At 37.9% G+C, this 19658-nt stretch overlaps 1 long non-coding RNA gene across 3 annotated transcripts; it reads left to right on the forward strand.

Annotated features, from left to right (window-relative positions):
• Window positions 1-11173: 11173 nt before the first annotated feature.
• LOC143407115 (uncharacterized) lies at window positions 11174-12241 on the forward strand. 3 transcript variants are annotated; one of them, XR_013092326.1, is made up of 3 exons: window positions 11174-11621; window positions 11755-11973; window positions 12079-12241. It is a non-coding gene; the product is annotated as an uncharacterized LOC143407115 (long non-coding RNA). The 3 variants fall into 3 exon arrangements; XR_013092324.1 differs by lacking the exon at window positions 11755-11973 and having other exon boundaries at window positions 11174-11363; window positions 11505-11621; XR_013092325.1 differs by having other exon boundaries at window positions 11755-12241.
• Window positions 12242-19658: the final 7417 nt, after the last annotated feature.

A 19658-nucleotide genomic window follows, 5' to 3' on the forward strand; every position in this document is an offset into this window, starting at 1 on the left:
AAATTTGAACCCAAGACCTCCCACATGCTAGGCAAGCGCTCTACCACTGAGCTACAACCCCAGCCCACACACTGGACGTTTTTCAGCCTTAAAAAGGAAGCAGTTTTCAACATAGGCTACAACATTGATGAATACTGAAGACATTACACTTATTGAAATAACAGTTAATATTTCACTTATTGAGTTACCTAAAATAATAGCCAAAGTCATAGAGACAGAAAATAAAATGTTTGGGTTGCCAGGAGCCGGCCAACCAGGGAGCGGGGAGTTTTTGATCTATGGGTACAGAGTATGAAATTTAAGAGATAGATGGTGGAGGTGCTTACTCATAATGTGAGTGCACTTAATGCCATTGAATTGTGTCCCCGAGAATTATTAAAATGGTAACTTTGCTTATGTATATTTTGCCAATTAGAAATAAACAAGTGAATACATAGAACTTAAAGTATATAAAAAATGTACGTTGAAAAATAAATTTGAGCTGGAGCAGTGGCACACACCTGTAATCCCCATGACATTGGAGGCTGAGGCAGAAAAATCCAAGTTTGAGTCCAGAGTCAGCAACTCCGAGAGATCTATCCTAAAACAAGACAAAATAGGGCTGGGAGCATGGCTCGGTGGTAGAGAGCCTCTGAGTTTAACCTCCAGTACCAGAAAATGAAAAAAGAAAAGAAAAAGAAAGTTGAAATATTTTTCAGAAACTAGAGCAAAACCAAAATGAGATGGAAAAGAGAAAAATAATAAGAAAATTGAAGGAAAAGTCCTGGAAGTGCATCATTCAAAAAGTGATACAAGTTTCAGAAGAAGAGAAACAAAAGAAGGTATAAAGAAGGAAATCATCAGTGAAACAACTTTGGAAAATTCCCACAAACTGTGAACAGTGATCACTCAGTATAATGGATGAAAATAAAATCACACCAAGGTATATCACTGGAAGTTTTGTTTTGTTTTGTTTTGTTTTGTTTTGTTTTTAGGACACTGGGGACCTAGAGGACATGAAAGTTTTCAGAGGAAATACTTGGATCAGAAATCATAATAAGATTGGATTTAACAACAATACCAGAGCATTGCCTATAAATTTATGAATAAAAAAAAAGCAAGATCTCAAAAATTTACCTCCCAAACATCCTAAGGCTATTTGAAAGGTATACTTTGACAGAGGGAATTCTTGGGGCTTGGGGAAAAGAACATTAAGAGGCTGGGCACACACCTGTAATCCCAGAGGCTCAGGAGACTGAGGCAGGAGGATTTTGAGTTCAAAGCCAATCTCAGCAAAAGCAAGGTACTAAGCAACTAAGTGAGACCCTGTCTCTAAATTAGATACAAAATAGGGCTGGGGATGTGGATCAGTAGTTGAGTGCCCCTGAGTTCAATCCCTGGTACTCCTCCTAAAAAAAAAAAGAGGATTACATGGACCAGAGGAAGCAGGAGATTAGCACTATACAAAGAGGAAGAGAATCCCAAGATGAAGGAGGATAACATTACAAGCCAACTGCTACTCACCAGGTTTACCCAACAAAATCTCGAGACTGGATCTCGTCAGAAAAATTTTGGTTGAGGACAGTGCAGGCCTATTTATCCCTCGCCTCTCTTTTCCTCTACATAGAATCGATGTACATAGAGAAAATAGATAGGATTTATATCATTGCTTTAAATTACCATGATGTATGAAGCTATAGGAGTATGTTCTTATGTCAAATGTTTACATTGAAGCCAGCATCTTGGTGTGTGCTTTCTGATTCCTGTAGGCTACAATGAAAATAAAATACAAATCTATCTAAATAAATTAAATTATCTGGACTTCTGGTGTGAACATAAACATGCATATGTGCTTGTATGTAAAATCTCTAAAAGTATACACAAGATGTGGTAACAATTAGCTCCTGGGGAAAGAAGGCATACAGTTGAGCAAAAGAAGTATGCAGATGAAATATGCTTTTCAAAGTTTATCCTTTAGTTGCTTTTGAATTTTTTACAATTCAAAAATGTATGAATTAAATTCCTAAAAAAAATTATGAAACATAACTTTAATGAAGAAATTCCACTCACAAGACTTTATTCTAAAGAAATACTTTCCCATAAGCAAAGTGATACAGCACATCTTTGTCCTATCAGAAGATTTGAAACAAATGCCTATCTATTTGATACTGATTAGATAAATTATGCCTATCCTTGCTATGGAATAGTATACAACTAGAAAAAGTAAAAAAAATAGGTACTGATGCAAGTCTACTGCCAAGATAGGTTGTTAAAGAGAAAATAGACAATAAAAACTCATACATGGATGGGTCCTCCCTTTTGCCTGCATATACATAAACTATCGTTGTTAGAAAACATTTTATAAAATCAGTTTAGCCTGGAAAGAACTTAGTAGCAGGAGAACAAAGATATAATAAAAATGATTCTCTATATACATTTTTTTACCTTTTGAATTTGAGCATTTAAATATGCTACCTTTGAAAATCAAATTAAATTACAATTTTTAAAATGTGGGACATTTTTATATAGCTTAGATTATTTTCATCTCAATTCTTCCTTTTTCCTCCATTGAAAAGCCAGTATGAGATCTTTCATCTAATAATAACACTCTAGTTGTAGTTCTGCAATGCTTAAGAAATAAAATCTGTTACTCCTGCTGGGATCAGAACAGTTGTCAGCATATGTGGGCAGCAGTGGGTGAAGAGCTTTTGAATGTAAGGCAATAAACTAAATACCAAAGTTGAATGTATTATAAAGTTATTGTTGATATATGAGAAATTTTATGCCAATGAGCCTTTTTTTTTCTTTTGTGTGGGCGATTGAACTCAGGGCCTTATATTGAACCCAGGGCTTTACTACTGAGCTACATTCCCAGCCCCTGACAATGATATTTATGAAGGCATTTGTAATGGATTTCTCTATAATAGAGATAAGAAGACTCTGTATACTAGTTTTATGCTAATTCCATCAAGAGACCAGGCATATGGAAAGGAAGGGGTAATAGGAATTTTATACTGGATTTCAAAGCTATGCCAGGTCCCTTTACAATGCTATGTCTTACTGGTATGTACACAGGAGGGTATTTTCAGGTTTTCACTTTCTCTTCAATGAATTTATAAACTTTAGTCATTATGCATATTAGAAATTTGGGCATGAACCTAACTTCATAGAAGACTTCCAAAAATGTTTTTTAGGTAACTGACTTTCAGGAAATGAAATGGGTTGTTTGTGCCATAAAGCCCCTGATGTTACATGATATTGATGAGGTGTAGAATTGAAGAGCCTTGCCCAGGAATTTTACAACTGAGGTGTCAGAATAAGTCAATTTGTATCTAAAACTCTCCCTTCATGGACCTCTCAGAGCCTCCCCGGGCTTTCTATCTTACACTATATTGCCATCTTTCCCAACCCAGATTCTTCTAGAACCAGAAATGTTTGAGGGCATTATAGACTTATTAAGATGCACATCCCACAATACTGATCGATCACTATATGAACATTTACTTTTCCAAACCAAACCCACAGCTTCTCAAGGACATCTCTGCTTCTACTGTGGTGCCATCTGTCTCATTACTGAAAGCTTGGGTAATCTTTAAATGGGTAAATCTTTAAATGGGATCCTCTTAGCATGATAAATGACTTTAAGTGACATTTCTTAACAGAATAAAATGACATATCTTAATGGGCCTACAGAAGGCCTGAACCACTAGCTTTTTGCACCTAAATCTCCAAACAGAAGGAGCAACTTTTAGTGGAAATCCTGAGTATACTAAACAGGCAGTAAAGTTTCTACAGGCTGCTTTGGCAGAGCACTGGGGGAGGACGTGACAGGATACAACATGGGCATTGTTGCGAAGTCCAGGAAAGAGATCATGGAAGTTAAAAGAAGAAGGAAGAAATAGCTACATTTTTAGCACAGGTGAATGGTGTCTGAAGGTGGAATTGACAGGAAGTTCTGGTACTTTTTTTTTGCTGTTGATCTTGAGCTATCTGTCCTTCTTGTGTTAATCCTGAGCTATCAGTGTGTCCATAGCTCACATGAGGCCCACATTCTCCTTCATGCTCCTCCCTAGGCTGCCATTTGTTTTCTTGCAACTTACTAGTAGGAAGGATACCATGAATGTAGCACAAGCCTTGGAGAGCTGTGACATGAAGGTTACACTTCTCTATGCCACTAAAAACCTTCCTAATAGTTGAAAGGAATAGAGCAATAAGAGCCCCAAATTTCATAGAGATCCCCTCAAAATCATACCAATTCCTGACCTTGCTTCTCTGTCTTACTTTCCTCTCATACCTCTACAATAAGTTTCTTTACATCCTCATGCTCATTTCTTGGTAGCAAATCTCATAGGGGGACCATCCTTCTTTCCCAACCAGTACAGCCCTTAAGGTATTTTTTTTTTTTATCAATACCTTTCCCAAGTCTGTATTTGGCAACTAAAATAATTTCAAAGGAAGACTCTGGTGGCACAATCTCTGTAGAGTTTTAGATTCTATTTCTTGCCCATGAAAAGAGGTAAAGATTTGCCACCTCAGTCTCCTAATCATCCATTGGATTCTACACACACTTATATCCCAAGGACAAATAATGATTATCAAAGACAATTTACATTGAGAACTATTTCTCCAAATATAACACAATTTGTTTGGAGTCAAATCCAAATCATGATAACTGGGTACATTTTAATTATTGACTTCCACTTTGTTCATCCTCCTGCTTCTAAGCATTCCCAGATTCCTGCAGGTTTATAAGGAATAACATCTATTACAGTAACCTTTTCAAATGACAGTAACTTTCTTGCTACACAAAGATGTTGAAATTGTGGGATTTTTAAGGAGTATGAATATGAATATATATGCACTTGTGTACATACTTATACAATGTAGTTAGATTCAGTTTTCCAAATGTACTTATCTTGGCTATTTGAAGTATCTTAATTCATTTAATATTTGAACTAAAGATTTGGTTTTAGCTGTAATAAAATACTATGAAATTACAAATATTATATAAATCTGGGAAGTAATCAGATATGCATAGGAAATAAAATTTAGGGAATAGAAAGTGTTTGATTTAAGTTAAGGAAGATAGCCAAATTAAAGAACAAGAAGTCTTAAAATTTGTGCAAAGATGAGATACAGAATGCTATAATCTGATGAGTTTTGATAAAATTAAAAATTTCAGGGACTGGGGCTATAGCTCAGTGGCAGAGCACTTGCCTAGCATGTATGAAGCACTGGTTCCATCCTTAGCATCACATAAAAAAGAAACAAATAAAGGCATTCTGTCCATCTATAACTACAAAAATTAATTAATAAAAAAATTTCATTGTCTCAGAATTTATAATTTTTTCTATTCTTGCTATAATGGCAAATACTCTAATTCACAAGGCTTAGGTGAATTCCAAGCTTTCAGCAATAAAGCCATATAAGGGCTGGGTTTGTGGCTCAGTGGTAGAGCGCTCACTGAGCACAAACGAGGCCCTGGGTTCAATCCTCAGCACCACATAAAAATAAATAAAGATATTGAGTCCAACTACAACTAAAAAAATAAATTTTTTTAAAATAAAACTGTATGAATCCTTCTGCTTCTACATTCATTATTATAATTTATTCAATTACTTATTGTCACTACTAATAAATAATTGATAGCTCAATGAGCAGGCCCCTAAAAATTCCAAGATGAATTAGAGACAATTTCTGCCCCTGTAGAAATTGTCTAATAGCAAGAGAGTTAGAGAAACAAAACAAAAACACTAGCATATAGGCCACAATAGAAGATGTACAGAGTGTGACAAGATTACTTCATTTTAGAGTGTATACGTTGGAGGTGTGAGGAGCAGATATATTAGTACCAGGTAAAATTTGACAGAGGCTGAGCCCTGAGGTGGATCTTGAAGGTTAGAGGGTGGTAAATTTATTTCACTTAAGGAGAGGGGTATTCCAGGTACTAATTCCTGAAGCCTGGGCAAGTTGAGGAACTACTATTAGCTGACAAAGACTGGAGCCTGGAGGTGGGGATACACAGAAACTAAGAGGTGGGAAGTATACAGGGTACAAAGGTTATTTTAAGTCTTATCTCCAGTTCTAATCATCAAATTATCTATAGTGGTGATGGAAGGCTTTCTATCTCTATGGCAAAAAGTTTCCCATCCTCTCTAGCAGTTAAACCAAAGATGGGTACTTCCATTTCATTTTGACATGTCACATATGTAATAATATTAAATCTCTCCTTCTTTTTTCTAGTAACAATAGACATAATGTACTGATAGTGGTTAACAGGTATGTTCTTGTACTTATTATGGTCCAGCTTACTAAGGCTTTGAATGGGTAGCAAGACTAATATGTCAGTAAAAGTTCTTTCCAGTTAAAAAATGACAGAAAATTCAATCCAAACTTAACTTCAGGTAAGAGAGAGCAAATTTACTCATGTATCAGGAGAGCCCAGTAATAGATGCAGCTCCAGGAATGGAGGTTCAAATGTCTTCAGCACCTTGAACTTCTTTGTCTGTCTCTTGGATCCACTTTCCCTGTTTTTGGTCTCTTCTTCAACACACTTTCGTTCTTTCAGTTTGCATTTTTCCATGTTCAACAACAGAGAACTAAGCAAAATAGATCTTTCTGGTACCTCTCAAGCAATGCTGACTAGTCACTTTGGCTACTTGGGGTGCAGACTAGTTAATGGAAAAAAGAATTAGTATAATCTATGGTACAATTGAGTGAGGTCTAGGTAGTATTTGTGTGATGATTCATGTCCCATGACACACCTGCTTGCTAAAAGCATGAACTTATGGGACTCCTTTGGCAAGTCAACCTGGGCTATTCCTCCAGGTAGCACAGCTTCCAGCTCCTGGTTTTTCCTTCAGAAAACTCTGGTCATTCTCCGTTTCTCTCTCGCCTTGTATATGCCTGTCGAGATCTTCTTTCCAGATTCAAGGAAATCCTTTCCTCTTTAAAGCTTCTTCAAGATACTTAGCCTGTGTTTCGGGACCCTGTACCCTGAGAATTTATGAATTTTTAGAAACAAAGCTAGAAATACTCATAGGCTATTCTTATTTGCCTTTACTTCTTCTCGGGGCAATGAAAAATTAGCAGATCTTACAGGAGTAGGGAGGGAAAAGAGAAGCAACAGCAGAAAATATAGGGAGAAAAAATATAGACATAATTTAGATTTCAAAATATTATTCCAAGGATTTGAATACACAATGATATTTCAAATTAGTAATACAGAAAGTTCTTTAATTTCTCTCTCCATTTTAAGATCTGAGGAGGCAGAGACCATGGGCAAACAAGCTGGTGATTGAGTGGGCCTCACAGAAATGTGTTATGTAAATTAAGCCTTGACAGGTATTATGTGCTACGCTTATTAGCATAGAATTTATGTCTTAGTATCAGTTAAGGTTTTCTTTGTTTATAATATCAGTAAGGTTATATAATATTTTGTGTTTATAATTTTTACTTGAGGAAGATTGATTTTTGAAAATATATTGTTTCTGTTTTTCCAAGGGCTGCACAACTTATTAGCCTTTTAAATTGCACATTTAAAAAGGAGTTTTAGCAAAAGAAATTCAAGGAACAATTGGATTTTCTGTGGGTACTATCCAGTGATGCCTCTTGAAGGTACTGCTCTAAGTATTCAACACAGGGATGATTTAATTCAAGTAATTTGAAAAACAGGTAACTGGAGAGCTGAGAGACCAAAAGGGGAACTGTGATTTTTCAAGAGGATGAAGCCATTACAGCTTCTAAGCTGGAGGGATAAAGGGAAGGGGCTGTGCTACTGGAGCACAGCTCAGGGGTCAAGGGTCAGTGGGCAGGCACTGAAGCATGGGGGAGGGGGAGGGAACACTGTTTTTTCCATCCTTCAGTTCACTTTTCTGCTCAGGCTTTTCATTGATCACACCCAGCTGGCAGTCAGCTCCAGAGAAAGCAGTGGAAATGCAGCTTTTGGGGAAGGGCAGTCCTGTGATATGAACCAGAGGAGGGAAAAGAAGAGCCAGGAATGGATCCAAGGGCAAGTGGGCCTGTGATGCTGAATTCTCACAGAATATTTTAAAATATTCATTGTTACAAATTTGATGTTGAGCATTTATTTATACTAGAACAGCAAAGTTATTTTCAATGGCTTCTATCAATGGGGTATTTGAGGTATTTATTGAACCATTAAATCATGACAACTTTAAGCTGATGTTGGGATTCCTAAAATTTTCTTCTTTTTAAACTGATTTCTGAATTTTTTTTTTTTTTTTTTTTGGACTGGCATTTAACTCAGGAGCTTTTATCCACTGTACTATATCCCTAGCCCTTTTTATTTATTTAAAACAAAATTTGGGATAAGTAGGGTTTTGCTAAGTTACTTTGGGCCTTACTAAGTTGCTGAGGTTGGCTTTGAACTTGCATTGTTCCTATGCCTCAACCTCCTCATTCGCTGGGATTACAGAAATGTGCCACCATACCTAGCCCACATTTCTTGGTCTTTTAAATGAATCAATGTTTTTGCTCTATACCAGAGTTAGTCCCTTTCATTTGGAATACCGAGAATCTTCATCACTTTTCTTGTTAACCTTCTATTTATCCATTTGAAGGTTGCTAAGATTTGCTTATACTATAACTTCAGTGATATTTTCCAAAATGAATTTTCATTTCAATCACCAAAACTATACTGCAGTGGATATGGCAAATATTTGTGCTCATTCCTTTAAAGCCTCAACCTGGCTGGCACCACTCTCTAAATATAGATCAGGATTAACTGAGTAATAAGGCAAGAGCGCACAGTAGTTTCTCTAATAAATTCTTCAATACTGTTACTGTAGAGGAGTCTTTTGAGGATTTAACCTCAGGCAGATAGAAACTTTGGAAATATTGGGGAAAGTCCACATTCTAAAACATACACTATGTTAGGAAAATTGTAACAAGCTTTATGCTATCAAGGAGAACCAAATAAAAGACTTTCCATATATTCATTCCCCTTTTTCACAAAGTTCACATGATTTTTTTGTTTTAAGGAAATGATTGTTTTATTGTAGTTCTAAAGATTTTAGAACTATGTCTTTTCCTCCCCCCCTCTAAAATTGGGCATGTGTCGAATTTAAACAGGGTATACTAGTTTTCCTTCTATTAAATTTTTAAAAGTAATGGTAATAGAGATTGGAATAGATCATGTTAAAAAAAGTATAAGTAAGTAAAAGAGCTTTAATTTAAAATTTTTTTGTGAAAAGCTGGATGTTTCTGGAAAATGGCAGTGAAAGAAAAATACCTCTTAATAAGAAGCAGAAGAAAGAACCTTAAGGCAAAATTAAATTAGAGATATCAAACATTTTTGTGGGAAAAAGAGACAGATGTGCTTTTGGAACTGGAAAAATATTGGTTAACTTTTAGTTGTGATCACACTTTGGTGGTATCTATGTGAAGCAAATGTTTTGGCTCTAAACTTGTTTCTGCCACTTTTATGTTTTCTTCCTTCACCAACCTGAAGGAGAATAAGGCATATTCTGACTGTCTCAGGAAACTCAACCAGAAGACTTCCCTGGGTCTCAAAACTGCCACTTATTGAGAAACAATTTAGTGTCCTTCAAATGAAAAATTCCTCTGAAAGACACAACAGCCAGAAATGGGGACAAAATTGCAGAAAGTGGTCCTACTGTATTTTGTAATTCAGAATCCATTTCTCACATGAGGAAGTGGTGTTGAAAAAGGTCTATGATATCATAAGACTGTAAATATATCTGCTATCATGTAAATGAGTCAATAGTGATAATGATGTTTTCCTCTTAAAATAGTTCATTGGTACACTAATTCATCCTTTTTCTTGAAGTGATCCTAATTTCACTTTTTGAAAAATTTGTGCAAAACTTGAAAATGTCCGAAGACAAATTAATCTACACTTGTTACCCTCTTCTTATGAGACAATGAATGCTCATATTAGTTTGATGAAACTTGATATCTGAACACAATAACATTCTTTATCTTCTTAGAACACTAGTATAGAAAAGCAGACACCAGTTTTTAATGTTAAAGATGAGAAAAGTGAGGCAGGACAAACCGATTACTGCAAGGTGACACAAAAAAGTACAACGAAGATATAATCAATACTCAAATTTTCTGGTCTTCCAACTCCTAGCCTAAAGTACCTTCCATTACACCATTTTGCCGTGATTGTAAATTAAGAACCATTTCCTTAGTCTTTCTAACATGCTCTATTCACACCAGGTCCCTTCAACACTTTGCTTATATCTGCATATTTTCTATAAATCAGCACCCCACGAAATGGTGTGTTCATATGTCTGAGACCTTTTGTTCAGGAAGCAACACAATCTTAATCATCTATCAATTGACACTCCCAGTAAAACAGTACTTCCTGTTGTATATGGTCACCTCAATGGTTAGGACAGTTCTCAGGGTCAGTGACAAAACTGCTTGAGGACCAAGTTAGTAGTAGAAGTTGCCACAAAAAAATATTGAACTTTAGAGAAAGCCCCTTTAAATGGTAGCCTTGATGAAAGCCTAAAACGTTGAAAGATAATAGACATTTGGAAAATTAAAATATGCTCTGTTCAAGACCTACACTATATTCAAGGCCAAAAAGACTTACAAAATACATGGAGTTAAAAGCCTGGGTCCTGGACTCCACGCCACGCTGCTTCTACTGGGCACCCTTATACAGCACCTCGAATTAAAACAGTAGCATGGGCCTGATCCCCCGCCCCCAAATAAGCCTACATAACGCTTACATTTAAGATGGGAGTTTTTTTTTTTTTTTTTCCATTGAGAACTTACTACCACAAACACACATCCGACCTGCACTAGAATGGGTGTAGGGGCGCTTCAAAGCATGGAGATGCAAGTCAACCTGAGAGCAACACAGCGAACCATCCACTAAAATCGTCGCCACAATCCCTCCCCGACACCCCGGCCTGTGAACAATCTTCTCTCGGGCTCGGGTCCCCAGGGCTCGGCTTGCTCCTTCCCACCCGCGAGCAGCGCTCCTCTCGGGGCGGTCGTGGGCGAGCAAAAAGGAAGCGCGACGGGGAAGACCGCGGGCGGCCCGGGAGTGTGGCGGGAGGCTTCGGAGGCGGGCGGGCCGGCCGTTTTATTGTTTCCTCTCGCCCTCCTCCTCCCGCGCCCGCCCCGGCGTCACTGGAAAGCCGCCCGAACAGCCCGGCGGCGGGCTATTTATAGAGCGGGCGGCGCGCGCGTCACGGAGCCCGGCCTGGCTGACGGGGCCGCTGACGCGCTTGGCCGCCGGGCCGAGTCCGCGGGGCTGCTCGCCGGGTGCCGGCGACAATGGGCTTCTGTGTGTGCAGCTGCCGCCGCCACCAGGGGCCGGGGGAGGGAGGCGGGTGGCCGCTCCCTGACCTCCCTCCCTCTCGGCCACGACCCCCTGAAAGGTAACCGGCCTCTTCCGCCCCGGGCCAGGACCCGGGCCCCGCGGGCTCCCCACCCCCACATTTTATCTGTAAGTTCCTTTGCCCCAGCCTCCGCTTCCACTTCCTCTGCTTTCCTATTTTTCTCCCTTCCCCAACTTGAAGAAAGTGGGGGATCTATCCCGCCCCGGGCAGCCACTTTGTGCGCCCCGGGGAGCGGGACCCACGCCGGGCGCGCCCAGCTGGGGACGCAGTGACGGAGGGGCCGGCAGCGCCGGGCAGGTAACGTATCCTGGATCTAGAATGGGGATGCTTTGTTTGGGGCGAGGGGAGGGGAGCTGGGGGTGGATGAGAACGCCTGGCAGCCCTTCCGGGACTCCTCTCTCCCCCCTCCACCGCCTCCTTCTGCTCGCAGGAAGCCAATCTGGGTACGTAGCGCGAAGAGCGAAAGAGAAACTTCTCCCGCCTGACTGCCTAAATGAGGCTCCTCCCTAGAGGCCAACATAATAGAGACCCCCCCCCTTCCTGCTCGCCTCCCGCCGTCACTCCCCGGTCCACTCCCTCCTCTCGCCACCCCACAACGCTGTGGACCAGCCATCGGCCTCTCCCCCCCACGCCCTGGCTCCCATCTCGGGTGGGTTCAGTACTTGGATGACCCCGCCCGGCGAAAGAAGGGGCTGAGAAGGATTTTAGGGACTTCCTGGGATGCGGAGACCAGCTCTGAACCATCCCCTTTCAGCTGCCGGGACCCGGGAAAGCTTGCTCTGGAGCCCCTCGCACGTGGCAGGCAGGCCGAGAACTCGTAGTGCCTTCTAGGAAATTGCAATCGATTTGTAATGCACTTTTGCTAATTGGGAGTTCAAAATTAAACTTTAATAAAGCATTTGTGTCGTCTCGTCTAATTGTGAAAGCTTCCATTCGCCCTGGTAGATAGACAGAAAGTCTCAAGTTAATGGCGCTAAACAAGACCCCCCCCCTCCCCTGCCGCCCGGTTTCCCCAGTACAACTCCTTCAGCCGTCTTTGGCGCAGCTGGATTTCCGTAAGGTACAGATGTTGCTAATGGCAGCTTAAGCACGGATGGGCAGATAGCATACGGAATGCAACATGTTGCCATATGGTTCCTTTAGCCTTTCACCTCCAGGGATATCAATCACATATATTCTGGGAGGAACTTAATGACTCTCTGAACAGCAAAATGAATTACCTGGTACAATTTATATCCCTTGACCTGATACGTTATAACAACAGGAAGATAGCATCTCACAATTTCTGTGATATAAATTGAGTTAGAGAGCTACATTTCAAATTCCATAACATCTATTTTTAGTTTGAGAGGCCCTTGTCAAATCATTTTGGCTGTAAAATCTGTTCTGTATTGCCTCCTGTTTTCCCCCTCCCACTTCTAGACGATGCAAAATTTATGAAGTTTAACAAAACTGTTGTTTTGGAAATTGCCAATCGAGGAGAATGGGGGAAATATGACTTCCAGAGCGAATTAATTAAAAGTTAGCAATCTTTGGAACGCCTAACTTTCTAAAAGAAGAAAATCAACTCCTAGGGAGACCCACTATTTATTTCAGTATAACTTCTAATTCGTATCAATAAGCTAATTCATTAGCTTCTTGGAATTCTCCACTCAAAAACTCCAACTATTCCTAAACTCTGGAAGTTAACTTAAGGAAAACTGTTCATAGAAACCATGAAATATAAGAATCTAAGTTTTTTCTCCTTAGCAAACCAATTTCAATATACCTGTGCACTCACTATTTGTGCATTTGGACTTGAATCATGAATTCGATATTTTTTGTTTTTTCCTCCCAACATTTCAGTGAAAGCAAACTGAAGTTGCTGTTTAAATCTATTGGAATGATTCAGTAATATTTCACATTTTATTTTTAAATATTTTGGTAACTAATGAAATGTTTTGATTGCCTCTAACCTTAGATTAAAAGCATGCTTTCTTTTATTATTTCCTTTTCATCCACTAATTTTTCATCCACTAAGGCAGGCAGATCATACTGAAGGAAAAGTACTAAGTTAAGGATACAAAAGTAAAAGACAATTTTTTTTTAAAGCTTCTTTACTTTTATCTAGTAAGGGGATCTGAAAGCTAGAGACACTAACTTTGAAAAAGTTTTTGCTTCCAATAATATGAAGCCATATTTGTGTGAACTGATAGACTATATAGTCTTATAAAAAATGCATAAAATAGATATGAACAGTCTAAAAAGCTATTTACTTTTAGTCATACATGTTTCAGAAAGTGTTAACATTCTGAAAGTTTGTCTGTAGATCATTTTGAAATTAAAAGATGATGCTTCTCCTTTTTTTCTCCCCTTTGTAATGGTTAATGATTTATTATGTAGTGTTTGAGTTAGTTCATTTTGATAATTAGCAAATGAGATCTTTTGTGTATGTATATAGCAAAGAATCTCATACGGTGCAAATTAAGATACATCCAAGATAAGATAAACCTAACTCAGGATAACTTAAGCCTAGGTTCTGTAAAACTTCTTATCTGGTGCTGTTTTGGGTAATCTTTTTTTTTTTTAATATTTATATTTTAGTTGTAGTTGGCCACAATAACTTTATTTCACTTATTTTTTTAAGTGGTGCTGAGGATCTAACCCATGGTCTCCCACGTGTGAAGCAAGTGCTCTACTGCTGAGCCACAACCCCAGCCCCTGTTTTTGGTAATCTTTTAATAGCTGAGGTTTTACTTCTCTGTGGCACATCAATGAGTTTTAACCATGATCAGTGGTGAGCTTGTCAAAAATGACTCCATCTCCAAGACTTGTGAATAGACAGCGAGTGTGTCTTTTAATCAGTCACAGAGAACTTGCCTTATAAAGCTGTTATTGTCATGGACAGATATCATACCCCTTAGTCAAGTCTAGAGATTATTAAAAATGTTCCTCCTTCAAAATCCAGGCCAAAAATCCTGCTGTGCTTCATTTCAATATTCAAATCCATTAGTAAATACAATCCCAAGCAGCACTATTTTTTAAAGATTTATATTTTTAGTTGTAGGTGAGCATAATACCTTTATTTTATTTTTATATGGTGCTAAGGATTGAACCCAGTGCCGTGCTAGGCAAGTGCTCTACCTCTGAGCCATAACCCCAGCCCCCAAACTGCACTATTTGTTCTCTCAAGTTATTACATTACATATATTTCATGAATAATTTCAAACTCTTTAAGATAGACAAACCATATATGTTTTGTATACCTATATGGCAACAAAAACAAGATATATATCTTGCAGCAGGACTTTTATTTTGAATGAAGATTTGATGGATGTCCATTGTTAATCTAAACAATGGACTATCTAAAGGTGGTTGGTTACCAAAGCAAACCTTATAGCCTGTAAGTACTAGAATTATTATTTTCTACTAGGGAATCACTTTGTATTTTTTGAGCCCTCAACTTCACTTGCTTCTTTTATTATTGTCCTTCATATAGCTAATCTGAGAATTTATTTGGGTACGAAAACTTTTGAAAAGATTTTCATCAGTGTTTCTGCTGTTTGTTGATTTAGAGCCTTTATCCTGAGTGAGATTGTTAATTCTAACCAAAAATGACACAGACTATTAGAATTAAGTATATTCCCCATATTAAGTAAATTTTAATTGTTTTATAAACCTAACTATTACTTATTTTTACTCATGAATAAATTTAAAGTCTTTGAAATAATCCAGATTTTTTTTTTTTTCTTAAAGAAACAGGACAAGGTATGACTAGGGATTAGGCCTCTGACAGAATTCTTCTTTTAAGTTCATGGTTTTGAGGAGAATCATCAGGCAAGAGTATAGTACCATTACACTTGCCCTGCTTGCTTTTCAAATTCAAAGCCCATGTTGTTGCATTGGAAACTTAGTTCTCTTTTATAAGCATTTCATTAATTTTTTTAAACTGTCAATCTGTAAATATTTAACCAGCCAAGCAGAAAACAGTCTTTTATTCTCGGCTCTATGCAGCTTTGTTTTTATCTGATTTAGTATGAGTGCCATGTAAATATCACATAAAAATTTGACTTTGATTGTCCTTACTTTGACTGAAGATTGACAGGAGCTCCTTAATTAATCTTGTTCTCTTTCCTGTTCTGTATTCAGATATTGAAATACAGTATTTTATACATTTATAAGATTGTGTTTGCATTTATTTAATTTATGTTTCTTTTTTTAAAGCATGTAGCCTTGAATGTTTGTTCTTTTTTTTTTTTTTCACATCATTACTCTGGTACTGCTTGATGTAACTTGATTAGCTCCCTCCCCAGTCATGATTGGTAATTAAAATAGGCATTAAAATTAGTCACTTAGCAATTTTGCTGTTCAATTGGCAATTAAATTACTTAATTGCAATTAAAGTCCTAATTTTAATTGGCAAAATGATAGATGTAGATTTAAGATAATATGTATAAATACTTTAATAAGTGTCTATATAAGGATTACTTAATTACTCAACTTCAAGTTTATGCTGTTAACTTTAGAACTTTTAAGTGAGCAATGAAATTTATATTACATCTATTCAAAGGATATGGTAATTAGATTTATTACTTATCACTATAAGGGTCCTTGCTATAAGTTACTTTTGTAGTGTTAAAATTGTAGGTTTGATAATTGCAGAATTAAGAAGAGGAAAAGGGCATATGTGTCTTTGTCGTAAAATATAAATAGCTTATCTTCATTTTTCATTAAACTGAGAGTTTCCTATCTACCAGTTAATTTGAGGAAACAATCAAAAGAGGTTATTTTGCCACTGAAATTAGTACAAAAACTAGCCTACTGTGATTTACATACAAAAATGATTGTAAAGTTTATATATTTTATCTACCTAAAGAAATGATATCTAATACTGCTAGGGTAACCAATGTTATTAGCTACTTTTAGAATTTCAGGCGCTTTGATATTTTCTTAATGTATAGCAACTTATTTTCAGAATCTTTAAAATGTCTTTTAGGAATTTGTACATTTTACAGAAATTAGTAATAAGTATAAAACCAAAGTTACCCTTCTTTGCCTAATAAAAAAGGAATTGTTACATGAGAAAATATTAAGTAATTTAAAGGTAAATATTTAGGAGATGGCCACTGCAAGTCAAATATTACCAAAAAAATGAAAGATTTATTATGCAAAATACTTTTTGAGTGGCATGAGGCTTACCATATGTTCAGTTTTATAATTTTAATTTACAAGTAGATCCTTCTAGAAAAGAGTGCTATTTATTCCTGCACATCTTTACATATTTCTAGAATTGAGTTCTGAGTCAAAGTAAGAAATACATTTTAGAGTCTTTGTATTTCATGATTTTTGGTGAAAAATGGACTGGGTAAATCTGAATAAAAGCTGCGACTATCCAAAATGAGACTATCAAGGAAGTAACTGACTTGTTCTCTGAGCATCCTGTGGAAAGGAACAATTTTGCTGATCAATATCTTTTCAATGCAGATGAAATGGCAAAACAAAACACTACCACCCTTTAATATTTAAAAATTATTTTTAAAAGCAGATACTCTTCAAAGTGAAAATTTCTTCTATCACTAGTGTAAAACTGCCTGCTGAATGGCAACAAATGCTGTGAATTGAAAGTTTGTCTAAATATAATACGTATCTCATTTTAATTATTAAAATAAGTTCCACTAAGTAATTTTATCATACAATATTTCAAAGTTGCCTTAACTCTTAGGACATAACAGGTATGTCTGTTTCACTATGCCTGCATTTTAAGGTCTACTCTGAATTAATTTGGGGGAGTATAGTGAAATAAATCCCCAGAGGCCTCTTTCCTATGCATTAAGATAGAAAATCCTATGGGATTACATGCATGTTTGCTTTCTAAATTATACCAAAAGCTGAATTTTATTAAGTATAATCTGCTTAGCCATGCAAAAAATAAAATAGTTTAGATATGAGTGTATGTATTATTTATATTGATTTTAATGAAAATATTTTCCACAAATGTGCTAATGTATTATGTTTAATATTTGTTAATATCATAAGATAAGTATCTTCCTAAATGCTATTCTGAGGTCATCTAATTTTATTTATTAATAGTAATAATTTATAGTTTGTTGTAGTTGGTTTCTAAAGGGTGTAGTTATGCATAGGACTAAGTTTTTGCTCCCATCTATTTAAAATTATTAAGAAATTAGACCTTCATTGTAGGATAAATTTACACATTTATATATGGCAGTAATTTAAAGTTATATCAGATGCTGGATCCTGATTTTTTAAAAAAACATTATTGTCATTTTAATTGAGTTATAAAATACTTTATTTGAACTATTTATGTGTAAGAATCCAAAGGTTTGCAGTCATAATAAAGGCAGAAATTCAGTTTCTTTTAGCCTAAAGCATCGTTTTAACATTTTCTGAAAGGTTGTTCAATTCTACATTTTGATTCCATTATATGTGTAATTAAACCTCTATGCACAAAAGCATTCTCTTATGTACTAGCAAATACACCCACAGGAATCCTCTTCTAAACTATAATTTATTTAAACATATAATCATAGGATTTTAAAACATGCTTTCATTTTTCCAAACTATATGCCAATTTGAACTGGTTGGTGATAAAATGAGAGATTTTATTACCATTTTGATTTTTCCCCCCTGTGACCAACAGTGAGTTAAACATGGGCAGGAGGAAATAAAGAAAATCTATTGTGAACCTAATCCCATGTGTTAAACTGTTTCCCTTTTGGAGGAAATTGAAAAGAATCAAAGATTTGTAGTTATATGTGAATTCCAGCACAATATGAATATTTGGGACTGCAGCATTCTTTCCTCAGGCTTAACCTAAGTAGTAAATAGCCAATTTTGTGTGTGCGCGCCTAAGATATTCTCTAGAACATTGTGGAGTCAGGCCCCCTACTGACAGAATCAGTCAATTACACACATTGGTGGTGCTCCTGAGACTTGGTCCCATCAGAATCTCCTGGGGAAAATAGTCTGGGATTTTGAGCAGCGCCCTTCTATAAACTTTTGTGTGATTTGGATCCTTTCCACCCCAAGCACATCCAAGCCCAGTCCAAAACCCCAACTCAAGAAATAACTCATCCAATAATTAGTTAAAGCAAGTTTATTATTTTCACATCCGGTGTGTTTTCCTAAGAAATTGTAACACTTCCCAAGAACTTGAATAAGAATTTGAAGAGGAGAGAGAAAACCCTTAAACATGCGGAGCGGAAAGGTTTCCCCTTTCTCTCACTTTATTACACTTAACTAATATTTACTCCATTCTCCACTAACACTTATTGCAATAAGCTACTGTGAGGACTGCCTTTGTATCTTGGTTGCATTAAGACTTGAGCAGAGGCTGTGTTATAAAGAAACCATACTCGACAGGTTGCTCTTATATAGTTTATCTTATTGCCATGCTTGGCTTCAGTTGATCTCACTTTAAATAACTCCAGTACACTTTTCTGCTCTCTGGGAGGGAAATTTTCAAATTGCCCCCAGGCTCACCCAGCCTAAGTTGTACGTTCTTAATGGCAACGAGGAGGGAGGATCGTGCAGAGGGAACGAATCTACCTAGACGTGAATATTTGTGTATGAAGGGTTGTGATTACAACCTTAAAGTTCTCCTGTCCCTCGCTTTCCTGAAGACTATATTAAAAAATAATAACTGCCACCCCAGCATGGCTGCGCTTGAGTTTCCGACTGCCTGAAAATAGCTGCTGGGAACCTGGCCTACCGCAGGGATCAAGGAAAGCTCCCCCTGGCCGCGCCCTGCTCCCTCGCGGAAGGGAAGGGAAGGGAAGGGAACCCGGGAGGGCGCCTCTGAGCTGGAGTTGCTGCTATTTTGGGCAGAGCCTGGCGGGTGCGTCAATGCCTGCGCCCCTGCGTCACCGCCACCCCACCCCCTTCCTTCTCCCCTGCTCTCCAAACTCTCACTTTTTCCCTTTCGTTCGCGTGGAATAGCTTCTGCCCACGGGGCGCTGACGCTACCGAGCTCATACTAATAAGCTTTTCTTCCCCCTTCCCCCTCTCGTCCCTCTTCTCACACACCCTTGCCCACCACCACAACATCCCCCCCACTACACACACGCGCGCTCGCGCGCTCGTGCGCGTACACACACACACACACACACACACACACACACACACACTTCCTGGCTTTTTTGTTGTTGTTCGCGCCCACTAGGGCACCGCTGAGCTTCTGCGGCCGCGACAGCCGTAGCAGCAGCCGCAACATCTGGGGGAAACTTAAGGTGGTCACGTAGGTTTCCCTGAGCTGCAATGCAGAAGAGCCCTCAGCTTTCCTGGGTAGCCACAGAGCACCTGATGGCAACGCCTCTCCATTCACAGGGTAGAAGG

The sequence above is a fragment of the Callospermophilus lateralis genome, chromosome 9 (genome assembly GCF_048772815.1).
Source record: "Callospermophilus lateralis isolate mCalLat2 chromosome 9, mCalLat2.hap1, whole genome shotgun sequence".
In the NCBI taxonomy this organism is placed as follows: Eukaryota; Metazoa; Chordata; class Mammalia; order Rodentia; family Sciuridae; genus Callospermophilus; species Callospermophilus lateralis.